The 18,530-nt window shown below is 46.8% G+C and overlaps 7 pseudogenes; all 7 read left to right on the top strand.

The window, feature by feature from the left end:
• Window positions 1-5,730: 5,730 nt before the first annotated feature.
• On the top strand, window positions 5,731-5,850 carry LOC130322507 (5S ribosomal RNA; annotated as a pseudogene).
• Window positions 5,851-6,930: 1,080 nt separating this feature from the next.
• On the top strand, window positions 6,931-7,050 carry LOC130317753 (5S ribosomal RNA; annotated as a pseudogene).
• A 477-nt stretch (window positions 7,051-7,527) lies between these two features.
• Window positions 7,528-7,647, top strand: LOC130327972 (5S ribosomal RNA; annotated as a pseudogene).
• A 277-nt stretch (window positions 7,648-7,924) lies between these two features.
• On the top strand, window positions 7,925-8,044 carry LOC130352897 (5S ribosomal RNA; annotated as a pseudogene).
• A 5,867-nt stretch (window positions 8,045-13,911) lies between these two features.
• Window positions 13,912-14,031, top strand: LOC130346852 (5S ribosomal RNA; annotated as a pseudogene).
• A 2,600-nt stretch (window positions 14,032-16,631) lies between these two features.
• Window positions 16,632-16,751, top strand: LOC130352909 (5S ribosomal RNA; annotated as a pseudogene).
• Window positions 16,752-17,819: 1,068 nt separating this feature from the next.
• On the top strand, window positions 17,820-17,939 carry LOC130317813 (5S ribosomal RNA; annotated as a pseudogene).
• Window positions 17,940-18,530: the final 591 nt, after the last annotated feature.

Genomic DNA, 18,530 nt, shown 5'->3' with positions numbered 1-18,530 from the left:
CACAATAGAACATCAAAGAAAAAACCAGGGTATTCAGGGACACAAATTTCAAACTTTATTGTTTTAGAAGAAAGGACATACATTTAAAAACATTTTTAAAAAAGGGGGGTTACAGAATACCAAGATGGTCCTACAAATGCACAACCGGAGGTCCATAAAGCAACAGGTAAATCACCAGGAAATATCTATATATACAAATGGCTATAAAGAGCCTACGTTATAATAACAAAAAGTGTCCCAGCTAATGGCTATGGTAGCAAAAGTATCCCAGCTAGTAGCTATATTTAATCAAATAACAGCCATATACATTCATACATATAGCAAGAGGATGTTAATATCACCTTCTAAGGACACACCAGGACCTCCGTCACCCAACGTTTCGCAATTAAATGCTTCTTCCGGGGCGTAGTTAGCTATGGGTCTGCCGCCTATTTATACACCTGAATAGCCTATCATATGTGTCAACGTAGTATTGCCTCACCTCCGGGTATGCGTCATCTCTATTTCCCTTAACCACCTCAGGCCGACGTAACCAGGGTGGTAACCGTCGCCGTATTGATTATAGGCAACGCCAAGGGGAGAAACGACAAACCAGACAACAATACAATCAGACCCACGCAGGGCAACCGCTAAAGGTAATAAATTTATCTGATAATGTACTTACGCCCATACAGGAACAAATTTTAGGATTGGGGTTATCCTTTTGTCCTGAACCTAATTACGATCTTTTTTCTACAGTAAGGGATATTCACTTATTTGCACGGAAGCTGGTACTCCATAAGCTCCATACCAACCGGTGCAAAGAACAGGATGATATTCTGGGAACTATAGATAATGACCAAATTGTTATGAGAGATCTACAATCACTCTTGGAAGAACAAGATATGACACCTAAAGGCAGGTATCCTGAATACCTGCTTCCAAAATGTACTACCTTTCCACCATTGTCTTTATTTCCAGAGATAGATGTATTTGTCAAAACTGTGATAAGGGAACTGAGAACTATCCCTGAAACTAAAAAATATGATAATCTGACATTCTGCCAGAGGAAGGCGATTAAAGAATTGCAAGAGATGACCAATATAGTGATAAAACCTTCCGACAAGGGAGGTAACGTGGTATTATGGCCCACAGTTTTGTACGAAAAAGAAATGTATAAACAACTAAAGGACACCCAATGCTATCAGAGACTTACATTTAACCCTTTATCCTCCTTTAGGCAACAATTAGGCCAGATTCTCGATGATGCCAAGGAAAAGGGTATCCTAACCGAGAGACAGATGGCAGGCTTGCTACCCGAACACCCACAAATCCCAACAATTTATTTGCTCCCCAAGATACATAAGGACCCGAGTACACCCCCGGGAAGGCCAATAGTATCTGGCAACAATTCTTTAACAGAACCGGTTTGCAGGTTAGTGGACTTTTTCCTTAAACCACTAGTGGAGCTATTACCATCTTACATCAAAGACTCCAATGATATCCTAAAAAAGCTGGAGGGGTTACAGTTGGAAGATAACATGCTCTTAGTGACATGTGACGTTGAGTCACTGTACACTTCTATACGTCACTCAGATGGAATAGCAGCAACAAAATTCTTTCTGGAGGCAAACAATACTGACGTGGATTTATGTGCACTTATCATTGAACTACTTACCTTTGCTCTCAGCAAAAATTTCTTCATGTTTAAAGGGGTCCTCTACCTGCAGCGCCAGGGCACAGCGATGGGGGCGTCTTGTGCGCCCTCATACGCTAACCTGTTCCTGGGGCTGTGGGAGAGGACCCTTTTTACGTCTGATACGGCCCCTCACCTTGACAAGGTGATTTCGTGGGGCCGCTATATTGACGATATTTTGATTGTCTGGCAGGGCACAGTGAATGAATTGGAGGAATTTATAGGCTACCTCAATCAAAATGATTTGAACATACGCCTTACATATAGATGCAATAAAACTAACATCGATTTTTTGGACATTGGTATACAGGTGGCAGAAGACGGCACAGTACAAACCAACCTACATCGAAAAGCAACAGCCGCTAACACCCTACTCCATGCTAAGTCAGCACATCCGGATCACTTGGTAAGGAATATACCAGTGGGACAATTTCTAAGGGCCAGGAGATTATGCTCTGACGATTATTTGTTTGAACAACAGGCACAGGACCTAAAAACTAGGTTTCGAGAACGAGGCTACAGCAATCGTGTCATCAACAGAGCATACTGGCGTGCTAAAAGAAGTAATCGGACTACTTTACTTCATTCACCAAAATCTGATATCCAACCTTCTAAACAGGTGAGATGCATATTTGATTTTCACTCACGCAGTGCAGAAGTAAGGGAAATCCTGGGCCGACATTGGCCAATCTTACAAAATGACGAAACACTTAATAGCATTGTTGGAACAAGGCCATCCATTTCCTTCAGACGTGCAAAAAACCTAAAGGATCAACTTGTACAAAGCCACTACACAATTAGACCTGAACCCTACATTTTTGGTTCAAGGGGACCCAAAATGGGAAGCTATCCATGTGGCAACTGCGTTGCATGTACTAACATGGATAGGTGCACTACCTTTAAAAACTCCACAAACTCCCACACATACGATATTAGACACCACATCAACTGTGCAACCAAAGGTGTCGTCTACATTGCAACATGTCCCTGCGGGCTATTATATGTTGGTAAAACTATACGCCCGCTCCGCAGAAGGGTTCGGGAACATGTGCTCGACATAAGAATGGCCCTAGAGCAACCAGGTCGCCCATGTGTGAAAACTATCCCCCGACATTTTAAGATTAAACATGACTGTGATGCCAGCCTCTTGAGATTCAGAGGCATTGACCATGTACCTGTTGGCCCAAGAGGAGGGAACTGGCAGAAAGTGGTAGCCCAACGTGAAACACGCTGGATATTCCGACTTGACACGATGATTCCCCAAGGCCTAAATGAGGTCAACAGTTTTGTCCCCTTTCTGTAGACTTTTGGGAGTGATGCGAGATCTCTGACATAGGGTTTTAACCTTTTTTCATTTTTTTAAATAATTTTAATCGAATTTACACCTTGCCTTTCCTTCCTTTCTACCTAGGAATACTGAGTTATTAGCCTAATGTAATGAATATCTTCGGATGGTGCGACACCTGATTCCTTAAATCATGGGATATACCCTATACAAGATCAAACATATACTTGCGATCATAGGAAGAATATTTTGGACATTTGTACAATATATATCCTATGGACTAAGTGCAATATGTAATATCTTAAACTGTGACTTTTGCTATATAATCAGATTAAATGCAATATACTTTTGATATTATCCAATGGGGTTCATGTAATATACTGTGGACCGTATAATCCTAATGCTTGATTCACCATATGACGGAGTAACTTGATTCTTTTTCTGTTTTCCTGTTCCCCCCATTTTTCTTTTTTCTCTTTTCACTTCCTTCTTCTCTCCTCTTTCATTCCCTTTTCCTCCTTCCTTTTCCCTCCTCCTTCCCCTTCCCCCTTTCCCCCCTCCCCTTTCCCCCCCCCCCCCTCCCGCGCCTCCCTCCCCTTCCCCCCCCCCTCTCCCCCTTTTCATCCTCCTTTTCACCCCTTTCCTCCTCCCCCCCTCGCCCCCCCCCCCCCCCTTTCTTCCCTTCCCCCCCCCCCCCCCCCTTCCCCCTCCTTCATATGGTACTAGTGTATCTAAGATGCTCAATATCAGGACCCACCTCTCCCAAATAGGGGTTTATTCCTTATACCTAGTGTTTCGCTTAGAATAGGTATTTTAATATGTCAATATATCTATGAACACGTATAATTATTCCCCTTTTCTTTTCTTTTCTTTCCAGTACAGCACAAGATATGTCACGTTTTTTCACAATGGTGGTGGTCACGGTATGTACCTCACGTGGTGTTTTTTGTAATTGTATTAATTTTGTTGTTTTCTTGATTGGTTGTGACATGATGTTTTAGATGCGTGTAATTTAATGTATAAATGTGGGCCCTGTATGTCTTTGTATGTGTTATATGTGGAATCACAATCACAGTTAGTTTATTCACTATGATACTCACACATCATACTTTATTTTCACTTGGCCATTGGAGTACTATCTGTCCTTTCGACGGGTGGTCCTCCATCTTAAACAAAAAGACAATTTTTTTATATATAATTATTTCACTCTGTATACCTGGTGTTACGTGATGTGACTCGACCAAGAGTATATTTGTACCCGCGGTACGAGCCGCATCTTTTAACATCATTTTATAGGTGCTAAGTCACTATTGTTTGCATATAGGGATGTGACTGTACATAATATGAAATTGTAATTTATTGTTGGTATTGTATATAATAGTAATTTGTATGTGTAATAAATTATTGGAGAAGGGGAACAATATTAATTGGATAGGATATATATGGGCAATGAATTGTTGGAGAAGGGGGTGAATAATATGAAACATGTCATTAGGTGTAATACACAGGATGAGAGATATATATAGGTTAAGTTTGTTGAATTATTTAATACCTTAATATCTCTTATATTTACAATTTACAGTAACTGTTTTATATGTCCCAACAGCTGAATTAATGATCTTGGCAAACACTGCACTTTTGCACTTTTGCACTTTTCCCTTTTGTATTTATTTATTGGCATCAATAACTATTGCACTTTTTCTACTCTTAAACTTTCCCCTTTTTTTACCTGTAGAGGGAAATCATCATTTATGAGGTCCCCGTGTTTTGAGGCTTAGTTCCCCGTATCATGCTTTAATCCACGATGTGTCATGTGACCAGAATGGTCACCTGACATGTCCTCGGCTTAGGCAGTGTGTTACTACATGTTGATAGGATCTCGCGATGGTAGGATCTCGCGATGGTAGAATGAATCCCGCGACCCTTCGACCTCGCGATACACAGTCACATGACACAACGTTGTGTCATGTGACACGGCACGAAACAGGGAAATAGAGATGACGCATACCCGGAGGTGAGGCAATACTACGTTGACACATATGATAGGCTATTCAGGTGTATAAATAGGCGGCAGACCCATAGCTAACTACGCCCCGGAAGAAGCATTTAATTGCGAAACGTTGGGTGACGGAGGTCCTGGTGTGTCCTTAGAAGGTGATATTAACATCCTCTTGCTATATGTATGAATGTATATGGCTGTTATTTGATTAAATATAGCTACTAGCTGGGATACTTTTGCTACCATAGCCATTAGCTGGGACACTTTTTGTTATTATAACGTAGGCTCTTTATAGCCATTTGTATATATAGATATTTCCTGGTGATTTACCTGTTGCTTTATGGACCTCCGGTTGTGCATTTGTAGGACCATCTTGGTATTCTGTAACCCCCCTTTTTTAAAAATGTTTTTAAATGTATGTCCTTTCTTCTAAAACAATAAAGTTTGAAATTTGTGTCCCTGAATACCCTGGTTTTTTCTTTGATGTTCTAATTTTGCATGGTATGGGAACATACAAATAAATATTGGCACTTTATATGTTAAATCCACAATATACAAGGCGTGAAGATGTCAACGGCCATCCTAAGCTGAACGCGCCTGCTCTTGTCAGATCGCAGACTGCTACCCAGCTTGGGGCCCAGTAAGTACCGGCATGGGAGACTGGCTGGGAATCCCGGGTGCAGTTGACATTTTGCTCTGTTGCCACCTTCCGTTCCGATTCCGAAAAGGATTTATTGATGCTTAAATGCACAGTATAAAGGGCGTGAAGCTGTCAACGGCCATCCTAAGCTGAACGCGCCTGCTCTCGTCAGATCGCAGACTGCTACCCAGCTTAGGGCCCGGTAAGTACCAACATGGGTGACTGGCTGGGAATCCCAGGTGTTGTTGACATTTTGCTCTTTAGCCGCCTTCCGCTCCGATTCCGAAAAGGATTTATTGATGCTTAAATCCACAGTATACAGTGTGTGAAGCCGTCTACGGCTATCCTAAGCTGAATGTGCCTGTTCTTGTCAGATCGCAGACTGCTGCCCGGCAAGAACGGGCATGGGAGACTGGCTGGCAATCCAAGGTGCTATTGACATTTTGCTCTGTTGCCGCCTTCCTCTCCGATTCCGAAAAGGATTTATTGATGCTTAAATGCACAGTATAAAATGCATGAAGCTGTCAATGGTCATCCTAAGCTGAACGCACCTGCTCTCGTCAGATTGCAGACTGCTACCCAGCTTAGGGCCCGGTAAGTACTGGCATGGGAGACTGGCTGGGAATCTCGGGTGCCGTTGACATTTTGCTCTATTGCTGCCTTCCGCTCCGATTCCGAAAAGAATTTATTGATGCTTAAATCCACAGTATACAAGGTGTGAAGCTGTCGACGGCCATCCTAAGCTTAACGCGCCTGCTCTCATCAGATCGCAGACTGGTACCCAGCTTCGGGCCTGGTAAGTACCAGCATGGGAGACTGGCTGGGAATCCCGGGTGCAGTTGACATTTTAATCTGTTGCCGCCTTCCTCTCCGATTCGGAAAAGGATTTATTGATGCTTAAATCCACAGTATACAGGGTGTGAATATGTCTATGGCGATCCTAAGCTGAATGCGCCTGTTCTCATCAGATCGCAGACTGCTACCCAGCTTAGGGCCCGTTAAGTACTGGCATGGGAGACTGGCTGGGAATCCTGGGTGCCGTTGACATTTTGCTCTATTGCTGCCTTCCGCTCCGATTCCGAAAAGAATTTATTGATGCTTAAATCCACAGTATACAAGGTGTGAAGCTGTCGACGGCCATCCTAAGCTTAACGCGCCTGCTCTCGTCAGATCGCAGACTGGTACAGATCTTAGGGCCCGGTAAGTACCGGCATGGGACACTGGCTGGGAATCCCGGCTGCCGTTGACATTTTGCTCTGTTGCCGCCTTTCGTTCCGATTCCGAAAAGGATTTATTGATGCTTAAATGCACAGTATAAAGGGCGAGAAGCTGTCAACGGCCATCCTAAGCTGAACGCGCCTGCTCTCGTCAGATCGCAGACAGCTACCCAGCTTAGGGCCCGGTAAGTACCAGCATGGGAGACTGGCTGGGAATCCCAGGTGTCATTGACATTTTGCTCTGTTGCCGCCTTGCTCCGATTCCGAAAAGGATTTATTGATGCTTAAATCCACAGTATACAGGGTGTGAAGATGTCTACGGCCATCCAAAGCTGAATGCGCTTGTTCTCGTCAGATCGCAGACAGCTACCCAGCTTCGGGCCTGGTAAGTACCAGCATGGGAGACTGGCTGGGAATCCCAGGTGCAGTTGACATTTTGCTCTGTTTCTGCTCCGATTCCGAAAATTATTTATTGATGCTTAAATCCACAGTATACAAAGTGTGAAGCTGTCAACGGCCATCCTAAGCTTAACGCGCCTGCTCTCGTCAGATCGCAGACTGGTACAGATCTTAGGGCCCGGTAAGTACCGGCATGGGATACTGGCTGGGAATCCCGGCTGCCGTTGACATTTTGCTCTGTTGCCGCCTTCCGTTCCGATTCCGAAAAGGATTTATTGATGCTTAAATGCACAGTATAAAGGGCAAGAAGCTGTCAACGGCCATCCTAAGCTGAACGCGCCTGCTCTCATCAGATCGCAGACTGCTACCCAGCTTAGGGCCCGGTAAGTACCAGCATGGGAGACTGGCTGGGAATCCCAGGTGTCGTTGACATTTTGCTCTGTTGCCGCCTTCCGCGCAGATTCCGAAAAGGATTTATTGATGCTTAAATCCACAGTATACAGGGTGTGAAGATGTCTTCGGCCATCCTAAGCTGAATGCGCCTGTTCTCGTCAGATCGCAGACTGCTACCCTGCTTCGGGCCTGGTAAGTACCAGCATGGGAGACTGTCTGGGAATCCCGGGTGCAGTTGACATTTTGCTCTGTTTCTGCTCCGATTCCGAAAATTATTTATTGATGCTTAAATCCACAGTATACAAAGTGTGAAGCTGTCAACAGCCATCCTAAGCTGAACGCACCTGCTCTCGTCAGATCGCAGACTGCTACCCGGCTTAGGGCCCGGTAAGTACCAGCATGGGAGACTGGCTGGGAATCCCAGGTGTCGTTGACATTTTGCTCTGTTGCCGCCTTACGCTCCGATTCCGAAAAGGATTTATTGATGCTTAAATCTACAGTATACAGGGTGTGAAGCCGTCTACGGCCATCCTAAGCTGAATGCGCCTGTTCTTGTCAGATCGCAGACTGCTGCCCGGCAAGTACGGGCATGGGAGACTGGCTGGCAATCCAAGGTGCTATTGACATTTTGCTCTGTTGCCGCCTTCCTCTCCGATTAAAAAAAATATTTATTGATGCTTAAATCCACAGTATACAAGGCGTGAAGATGACAACGGCCATTCTAAGCTGAACGCGCCTGCTCTCGTCAGATCGCAGACTGCTACCCAGCTTAGGGCCTGGTAAGTACCGGCATGGGAGACTGGCTGGGAATCCCGGGTGCAGTTGACATTTTAATCTGTTGCCGCCTTCCGCTCCGATTCGGAAAAGGATTTATTGATGCTTAAATCCACAATATACAGGGTGTGAAGCTGTCAACGGCCATCCTAAGCCTGAACATGCCTGCTCTCCTCAGATCGCAGACTGCTGCCTGGCAGTTACCGGCATGGGAGACTGGCTGGCAATCCAAGGTGCCATTGACATTTTGCTCTGTTGCCGCCTTCCTCTCCGATTAAAAAAATATTTATTGATGCTTAAATCCACAATATACAAGGCGTGAAGATGTCAACAGCCATCCTAAGCTGAACGCGCCTGCTCTCGTCAGATCGCAGACTGCTACCCAGCTTAGGGCCCATTAAGTACCTGCATGGGAGACTGGCTGGGAACCCCGGGTGCAGTTGACATTTTGCTCTGTTGCCGCCTTCCGTTCCGATTCCGAAAAGGATTTATTGATGCTTAAATGCACAGTATAAAAAGCATAAAGCTGTCAATGGCCGTCCTAAGCTGAACGCGCCTGCTCTCGTCAGATTGCAGACTGCTACCCAGCTTAGGGCCCGGTAAGTACTGGCATGGGAGACTGGCTGGGAATCCCGGGTGCCGTTGACATTTTGCTCTATTGCTGCCTTCCGCTCCGATTCCGAAAATAATTTATTGATGCTTAAATCCACAGTATACAAGGTGTGAAGCTGTCGACGGCCATCCTAAGCTTAACCCCTTCCCGCAAAATGTCATATATAAACGCCGGGTTGTGCAGTGCGTTCGCGCATCCCGGCGTTTATAAATGACATGCAGTTAACCCGGCGATGCGCAGCATCGCACGGGTTAACTGGCAGAAGTCCCGCTGTTTCCAGCAGGGGACAACTTCTGCTTCACCCCCAGGACCATCAATTGATGGTCCTCGTCAGCGATCACTGTGATTGGTCCCTGTGGACCAATCACAGTGATCTGGGGTGAAAGTTCAGATCCCCCGCACTGCCCGCCCCTGGAAGTCGGGCAGAACGGGGGACGAAGGCTGCAGGGGCTCGCGGGGACCTGCGGCATTCGGGGGGAACACGTGGGGACCGGCGGACTTACCTGATCCAGCGGCGGGACCGAGGAGCAGCGCGGGACCGGCCACGTGGACGAGCAGTGAAGGGTAAGTATGTGGTCCTCAGAGGCAGCAGTGAAGATCTTCACTGCTGCTTCTAGGAGTCTGAAAACTACAACTCCTAGCATGCCTAGACAGCCTTTGGCTGTCTGGGCATGCTGGGAGTTGTAGTTTTGCAACATCTGGAGGGCCTCAGTTTGGAGACCATTGTATAATGGTCTCCAATCTGTGCTATTCCAGCTGTTGCAAAACTACAACTCCCAGCATGCACTGACTGTCCAGGCATGCTGGGAGTTTTAGTTCAGCAACATCTGGCCCTTCAGATGTTGCCGTACTACAACTCCCAGCATGCCCTTCAGCTGTCTGGGCATGCTGGGAGTTGTAGTTTTGCAACAGCTGGAGACACACTGGTTGGGAAACATTGTTTCTAACTCAGTGTTTCCTAACCTGTGTGCCTCCAGCTGTTGCAAAACTATAACTCCCAGCATGCACTAAAAGACCATGCATGCTGGGAGTTGTAGTTTTGCAACATCTGGAGGGCCCCAGTTTGGAGACCATTGTATAATGGTCTCCAATCTGTGCTCTTCCAGCTGTTGCAAAACTACAACTCCCAGTATGCACTGACTGTCCAGGCATGCTGGGAGTTTTAGTTCAGCAACATCTGGCCCTTCAGATGTTGCCGTACTACAACTCCCAGCATGCCCTTCAGCTGTCTGGGCATGCTGGGAGTTGTAGTTTTGCAACAACTGGAGACACACTGGTTGGAAAACATTGTCTGTTTCTAACTCAGTGTTTCCTAACCTGTGTGCCTCCAGCTGTTGCAAAACTATGACTCCCAGCATGCACTAACAGACCATGCATGCTGGGAGTTGTGGTTTTGCAACAGCTGATGCAAGCCCCCCCCCCCCCCGCCCCGCCACCCCCGTGAATGTACAGGGTACATTCACATGGGCGAGGCTTTTACAGTGGGTTTCTCGCATCTTGAGATGCAGCAAATTTTGCGCTGGGAAACTCGCTGTAATCCCCCGCCCATGTGACTGTACCCTAAAAACACTACACTACACTAACACAAAATAAAATAAAAAGTTAAAAACACTACATATACACATACCCTTACACAGCCCCCCTCCCCCAATAAGAACGTCCGGTACACCACTGTTTCCAAAGCAGAGCCTCCAGCTGTTGAAAAACAACAACTCCCAGTATTGTCGGACAGCCGTTGACTGTCCAGGCATGCTGGGAGTTTTGCAACAGCTGGAGGCACCCTGTTTGGGAATCACTGGCGTAGAATACCCCTATGTCCACCCCTATGCAAATCCCTAATTTAGGCCTCAAATGCACATGGCGCTCTCACTTTGGAGCCCTGTCGTATTTCAGGGCAACAGTTTAGGGCGACATATGGGGTATCGCCGTACTCGGGAGAAATTGCGTTACAAGGTTTGGGGGGCTTTTTCTTCTTTAACCCTTCATGAAAAGGAAATGTTGGGGTCTACACCAGAATGTTAGTGTAAAATTTTTTTATTTTTTACACTAACATGCTGATGTTGCCCTATACTTTACATTTTCACAAGAGGTAAAAGGGAAAAAAGCCCCCCAAAATTTGTAACGCAATTTCTCCCGACTACAGAGATACCCCATATGTGAGGGCAAAGTGCTCTGGGGGCGCACAACAAGGCCCAGAAGGGAGAGCGCACCATGTACATTTGAGGTGATTTGCACAGGGGTGGCTGATTGTTACAGCGGTTTTGACAAACGCAAAAAAAACAAAACCCCACATGTGACCCCATTTCGGAAACGACACCCCTCACGGAATGTAATGAGGGGTGCAGTGAGAATTTACCCCCCACAGGTGTCTGACGGATCTTTGGAACAGTGGTCCATGAAAATGAAAACTTGTACAGCCCACTGTTCCAAAGATCTGTCAGACACCAGTGGGGGGCAAATGCTCACTGTACCCCTTGTTACGTTCCTCAAGGGGTCTAGTTTCCAAAATGGTATGCCATGTGTGTTTTTTTTTGCTGTTCTGGCACCTTAGGGGCTTCCTAAATGCGACATGCTCCCCGAGCAAAATTTGCTCTCAAAAAGCCAAATATGACTCCTTCTCTTCTGAGCATTGTAGTTCGCCCATAGTGCACTTCAGGTCAACTTATGGGGTACCTCCATACTCAGAAGAGATGGGGTTACAAATTTTGGGGAGTATTTTCTGCTATTAACCCTTGCAAAAAGGTGAAATTAGGGGGGAAACACACATTTTAGTGGAAATTATTATTTTTTTTTTTACATATGCAAAAGTCATGAAACACCTGTGGGGTAATAAGGCTCACTTTATTCCTTATTACATTCCTCAAGGGGACTAGTTTCCCAAATGGTATGCCATGTGGGTATTTTTTGCTGTTCTGGCACCATAGGGGCTTCCTAAATGCGACATGCCCCCAGAGCAAAATTTGCTCTCAAAAAGCCAAATATGACTCCTTCTCTTCTGAGCATTGTAGTTCACCCATAGTGCACTTCAGGTCAACTTATGGGGTACCTCCATACTCAGAAGAGAAGGGGTTACAAATATTGGGGGTATTTCCTGCTATTAACCCTTGGAAAAATGTGAAATTTGGGGGGAAACACACATTTTAGTGAAAAAAAAAAATGTTTTTTTACATATGCAAAAGTCGTGAAACACCTGTGGGGTATTAAGGCTCACTTTATTCCTTGTTACGTACCTCAAGGGGTCTAGTTTCCAAAATGGTATGCCATGTGAGGGTTTTTTGCTGTTCTGGCACCATAAGGGCTTCCTAAATGCAACATGCCCCCAAAAACCATTTCAGAAAAACGTACTCTCCAAAATCCCCTTATCGCTCTTTCCCTTCTGAGCCCTCTACTGCGCCCGCCGAACACTTTACATAGACATATGAGGTATGTGCTTACTCGAGAGAAATTGGGCTACAAATATAAGTATACATTTTCTCCTTTTACCCCTTGTAAAAATTTAAAAATTGGGTCTACAAGAACATGCGAGTGTAAAAAATGAAGATTGTGAATTTTCTCCTTCACTTTGCTTCTATTCCTGTGAAACACCTAAAGGGTTAAAATGATGACTGAATGTCATTTTGAATCCTTTGGGGGGTGCAAATTTTATAATGGGGTCTTTTGTGGGGTATTTCTAATAAGAAGACCCTTCAAATCCACTTCAAACCTGAACTGGTCCCTGATTGAGTCTGAAAATTTTGTGAAAAATTGGAAAATTGCTGCTGAACTTTGAAGCCCTCCGGTGTCTTCCAAAAGTAAAAACTCGTCACTTTTATGATGCAGACATAAAGTAGACATATTGTATATGTGAATAAAAATTTTTTTTATTTGTAATATACATTTTCCTTACAAGCAGAGAGCTTCAAAGTTAGAAAAATGCAAAATTTTCAAATTTTTCATCAAATTTTAGGATTTTTCACAAGGAAAGGATGCAAGTTACCACAAAAATGTACCACCATGTTAAAGTAGAATATGTCACGAGAAAACAATCTCGGAATCAGAATGATAACTAAAAGCATTCCAGAGTTATTAATGTTTAAAGTGACAGTGGTCAGATGTGCAAAAAACGCTCTGGTCCTTAAGGCCAAAATGGGCTTGGTCCTGAAGGGGTTAACGCGCCTGCTCTCGTCAGATCGCAGACTGGTACAGATCTTAGGGCCCGGTAGGTACCGGCATGGGACACTGGCTGGGAATCCCGGCTGCCGTTGACATTTTGCTCTGTTGCCGCCTTCCGTTCCGAATCCGAAAAGGATTTATTGATGCTTAAATCCACAGTATACAGGGTGTGAAGATGGCTACGGCCATCCTAAGCTGAATGCGCCTGTTCTCGTCAAATCGCAGACTGCTACCCAGCTTCGGGCCTGGTAAGTACCAGCATGGGAGACTGGCTGGGAATCCCGGGTGCAGTTGACATTTTGCTCTGTTTCTGCTCCAATTCCGAAAATTATTTATTGATGCTTAAATCCACAGTATACAAAGTGTGAAGCTGACAACGGCCATCCTAAGCTGAACGCGCCTGCTCTCGTCAGATCACAGACTGCTACCCAGCTTAGGGCCCGGTAAGTACCAGCATGGGAGACTGGCTGGGAATCCCAGGTGTTGTTGACATTTTGCTCTGTAGCCGCCTTCCGCTTCGATTCCGAAAAGGATTTATTGATGCTTAAATCCACAGTATACAGGGTGTGAAGCCGTCTACGGCTATCCTAAGCTGAATGTGCCTGTTCTTGTCAGATCGCAGACTGCTGCCCGGCAAGTATGGGCATGGGAGACTGGCTGGCAATCCAAAGTGCTATTGACATTTTGCTCTGTTGCCGCCTTCCTCTCCGAGTCCGAAAAGGATTTATTGATACTTAAATGCACAGTATAAAAAGCATGAAGCTGTCAATGGCCATCCTAAGCTGAACGCGCCTGCTCTCGTCAGATCGCAGACTGCTACCCAGCTTAGGGCCCGGTAAGTACTGGCATGGGAGACTGGCTGGGAATCCCAGGTGCCGTTGACATTTTGCTCTATTGCTGCCTTCCGCTCCGAATCCGAAAATAATTTATTGATGCTTAAATCCACAGTATACAAGGTGTGAAGCTGTCGACGGCCATCCTAAGCTTAACGCGCCTGCTCTCGTCAGATCGCAGACTGGAACAGATCTTAGGGCCCGGTAAGTACCGGCATGGGACACTGGCTGGGAATCCCGGCTGCCGTTGACATTTTGCTCTGTTGCCGCCTTACGCTCCGATTCCGAAAAGGATTTATTGATGCTTAAATCCACAGTATACAGGGTGTGAAGATGTCTACAGCCATCCTAAGCTGAATGCGCCTGTTCTCGTCAGATCGCAGACTGCCACCCAGCTTCGGGCCTGGTAATTACCAGCATGGGAGACTGGCTGGGAATCCCGGGTGCGGTTGACATTTTGCTCTGTTTCTGCTCCGATTCCGAAAATTATTTATTGATGCTTAAATCCACAGTATACAAAGTGTGAAGCTGTCAACGGCCACCCTAAGCTGAACGCGCCTGTTCTCGTCAGATCGCAGACTGCTACCCAGCTTAGGGCCTGGTAAGTACCAGCATGGGAGACTGGCTGGGAATCCCGGGTGCAGTTGACATTTTAATCTTTTGCCGCCTTCCGCTCCGATTCGGAAAAGTATTTATTGATGCTTAAATCCACAACATCCAGGGTGTGAAGCTGTCAACGGCCATCCTAAGCCTGAACGTGCCTGCTCTCCTCAGATCGCAGACTGCTGCCCGGCAGTTACCGGCATGGGAGACTGGCTGGCAATCCAAGGTGCCATTGACATTTTGCTCTGTTGCCGCCTTCCTCTCCGATTAAAAAAATATTTATTGATGCTTAAATCCACAATATACAAGGCATGAAGATGTCAATGGCCTTCCTAAGCTGAACGCGCCTGCTCTCGTCAGATCGCAGACTGCTACCCAGCTTAGGGCCCAGTAAGTACCGGCATGGGAGACTGGCTGGGAATCCCGGGTGCAGTTGACATTTTGCTCTGTTGCCGCCTTCCGTTCCGATTCCGAAAAGGATTTATTGATGCTTAAATGCACAGTATAAAAAGCATGAAGCTGTCAATGGCCATCCTAAGCTGAACGCGCCTGCTCTTGTCAGATTGCAGACTGCTACCCAGCTTAGGGCCCGGTAAGTACTGGCATGGGAGACTGGCTGGGAATCCCGGGTGCCGTTGACATTTTGCTCTATTGCTGCCTTCCGCTCCGATTCCGAAAATAATTTATTGATGCTTAAATCCACAGTATACAAGGTGTGAAGCTGTCGACGGCCATCCTAAGCTTAACGCGCCTGCTCTCGTCAGATCGCAGACTGGTACAGATCTTAGGGCCCGGTAGGTACCGGCATGGGACACTGGCTGGGAATCCCGGCTGCCGTTGACATTTTGCTCTGTTGCCGCCTTCCGTTCCGATTCCGAAAAGGATTTATTGATGCTTAAATCCACAGTATACATTGTGTGAAGCCGTCTACGGCTATCCTAAGCTGAATGTGCCTGTTCTTGTCAGATCGCAGACTGCTGCCCGGCAAGTACGGGCATGGGAGACTGGCTGGCAATCCAAGGTGCTATTGACATTTTGCTCTGTTGCCGCCTTCCTCTCCGATTCCGAAAAGGATTTATTGATGCTTAAATGCACAGTATAAAAAGCATGAAGCTGTCAATGGCCATCCTAAGCTGAACGCGCCTGCTCTTGTCAGATCGCAGACTGCTACCCAGCTTAGGGCCCGGTAGGTACTGGCATAGGAGACTGGCTGGGAATCCCGGGTGCCGTTGACATTTTGCTTTATTGATGCTTAAATCCACAGTATACAAGGTGTGAAGCTGTCGACGGCCATCCTAAGCTTAACGCGCCTGCTCTTGTCAGATCGCAGACTGGTACAGATCTTAGGGCCCGGTAAGTACCGGCATGGGACACTGGCTGGGAATCCCGGCTGCCGTTGACATTTTGCTCTGTTGCCGCCTTCCGTTTCCGATTCCGAAAAGGATTTATTGATGCTTAAATGCACAGTATAAAGGGCAAGAAGCTGTCAACGGCCATCCTAAGCTGAACGTGCCTGCTCTCGTCAGATCGCAGACTGCTACCCAGCTTAGGGCCTGGTAAGTACCAGCATGGGAGACTGGCTGGGAATCCCGGGTGCAGTTGACATTTTGCTCCGATTCCGAAAATTATTTATTGCTGCTTAAATCCACAGTATACAAAGTGTGAAGCTGTCAACGGCCATCCTAAGCTGAAAGCGCCTGCTCTCGTCAGATCGCAGACTGCTGCCCGGCAGTTACCGGCATGGGAGACTGGCTGGCAATCCAAGGTGCCATTGACATTTTGCTCTGTTGCCGCCTTCCTCTCCGATTAAAAAAATATTTATTGATGCTTAAATCCACAATATACAAGGCGTGAAGATGTCAACGGCCATCCTAAGCTGAACGCGCCTGCTCTCGTCAGATCGCAGACTGCTGCCCAGTAAGTACCGGCATGGGAGACTGGCTGGGAATCCCGGGTGCAGTTGACATTTTGCTCTGTTGCCGCCTTCCGTTCCGATTCCGAAAAGGATTTATTGATGCTTAAATGCACAGTATAAAAAGCATGAAGCTGTCAATGGCCATCCTAAGCTGAACGCGCCTGCGCTCGTCAGATCGCAGACTGCTACCCAGCTTAGGGCCCGGTAAGTACTGGCATGGGAGACTGCCTGGGAATCCCGGTTGCTGTTGACATTTTGCTCTATTGCTGCCTTCCGCTTCGATTCCGAAAAGAATTTATTGATGCTTAAATCCACAGTATACAAGGTGTGAAGCTGTCGACGGCCATCCTAAGCTTAACGCGCCTGCTCTCATCAGATCGCAGACTGGTACAGATCTTAGGGCCCGGTAAGTACCGGCATGGGACACTGGTTGGGAATCCCGGCTGCCGTTGACATTTTGCTCTGTTGCCGCCTTCCGTTCCGATTCCGAAAAGGATTTATTGATGCTTAAATCCACAGTATACATTGTGTGAGGCCGTCTACGGCTATCCTAAGCTGAATGTGCCTGTTCTTGTCAGATTGCAGACTGCTGCCCGGCAAGTACGGGCATGGGAGACTGGCTGGCAATCCAAGGTGCTTTTGACATTTTGCTCTGTTGCCGCCTTCCTCTCCGATTCCGAAAAGGATTTATTGATGCTTAAATGCACAGTATAAAGGGCGTGAAGCTGTCAACGGCCATCCTAAGCTGAACGCGCCTGCTCTCGTCAGATCGCAGACTGCTGCCCGGCAGATACCGGCGTGGGAGACTGGCTGGCAATCCAAGGTGCCATTGACATTTTGCTCTGTTGCCGCCTTCCTTTCCGATTAATAAAAATATTTATTGATGCTTAAATCCACATTATACCATGCGTGAAGATGTCAACGGCCATCCTAAGCTGAACGCGCCTGCTCTCGTCAGATCGCAGACTGCTACCCAGCTTAGGGCCCAGTAAGTACCGGCATGGGAGACTGGCTGGGAATCCCGGCTGCCGTTGACATTTTGCTCTGTTGCCGCCTTCCGTTCCGATTCCGAAAAGGATTTATTGATGCTTAAATGCACAGTATAAAAATCGTGAAGCTGTCAATGGCCATCCTAAGCTTAACGCGCCTGCTCTCGTCAGATCGCAGACTGGTACAGATCTTAGGGCCCGGTAAGTACTGGCATGGGACACTGGCTGGGAATCCCGGTTGCCGTTGACATTTTGCTCTGTAGCCGCCTTCCGCTCCGATTCCGAAAAGGATTTATTGATGCTTAAATGCACAGTATAAAAAGCATGAAGCTGTCAATGGCCATCCTAAGCTGAACGCGCCTGCTCTCGTCAGATCGCAGACTGCTACCCAGCTTAGGGCCCGGTAAGTACTGGCATGGGAGACTGGCTGGGAGTCCCAGGTGCCGTTGACATTTTGCTCTATTGCTGCCTTCCGCTCCGATTCCGAAAAGAATTTATTGATGCTTAAATCCACAGTATACAAGGTGTGAAGCTGTCGACGGCCATCCTAAGCTTAACGCGCCTGCTCTCGTCAGATCGCAGACTGGTACAGATCTTAGGGCCCGGTAAGTACCGGCATGGGACACTGGCTGGGAATCCCGGCTGCCGTTGACATTTTGCTCTGTTGCCGCCTTCCGTTCCGATTCCGAAAAGGATTTATTGATGCTTAAATGCACAGTATAAAGGTCAAGAAGATGTCAACGGCCAACCTAAGCTGATCGCGCCTGTTCTCGTCAGATCGCAGACTGCTACCCAGCTTAGGGCCCGGTAAGTACCAGCATGGGAGACTGACTGGGTATCCCATGTGTCGTTGACATTTTGCTCTGTTGCCGCCTTCCGCTCCGATTCCGTAAAGGATTTATTGATGCTTAAATCCACAGTATACAGGGTGTGAAAATGTCTATGGCCATCCTAAGCTGAATGTGTCTGTTCTCGTCAGATCGCAGACTGCTACCCAGCTTCGGGCCTGGTAAGTACCGGCATGGGAGACTGGCTGGGAATCC

Source organism: Hyla sarda, chromosome 1, assembly GCF_029499605.1.
Source record: "Hyla sarda isolate aHylSar1 chromosome 1, aHylSar1.hap1, whole genome shotgun sequence".
NCBI classification, from domain to species: Eukaryota; Metazoa; Chordata; class Amphibia; order Anura; family Hylidae; genus Hyla; species Hyla sarda.
This window is presented reverse-complemented; position numbering and strand designations above follow the sequence as displayed.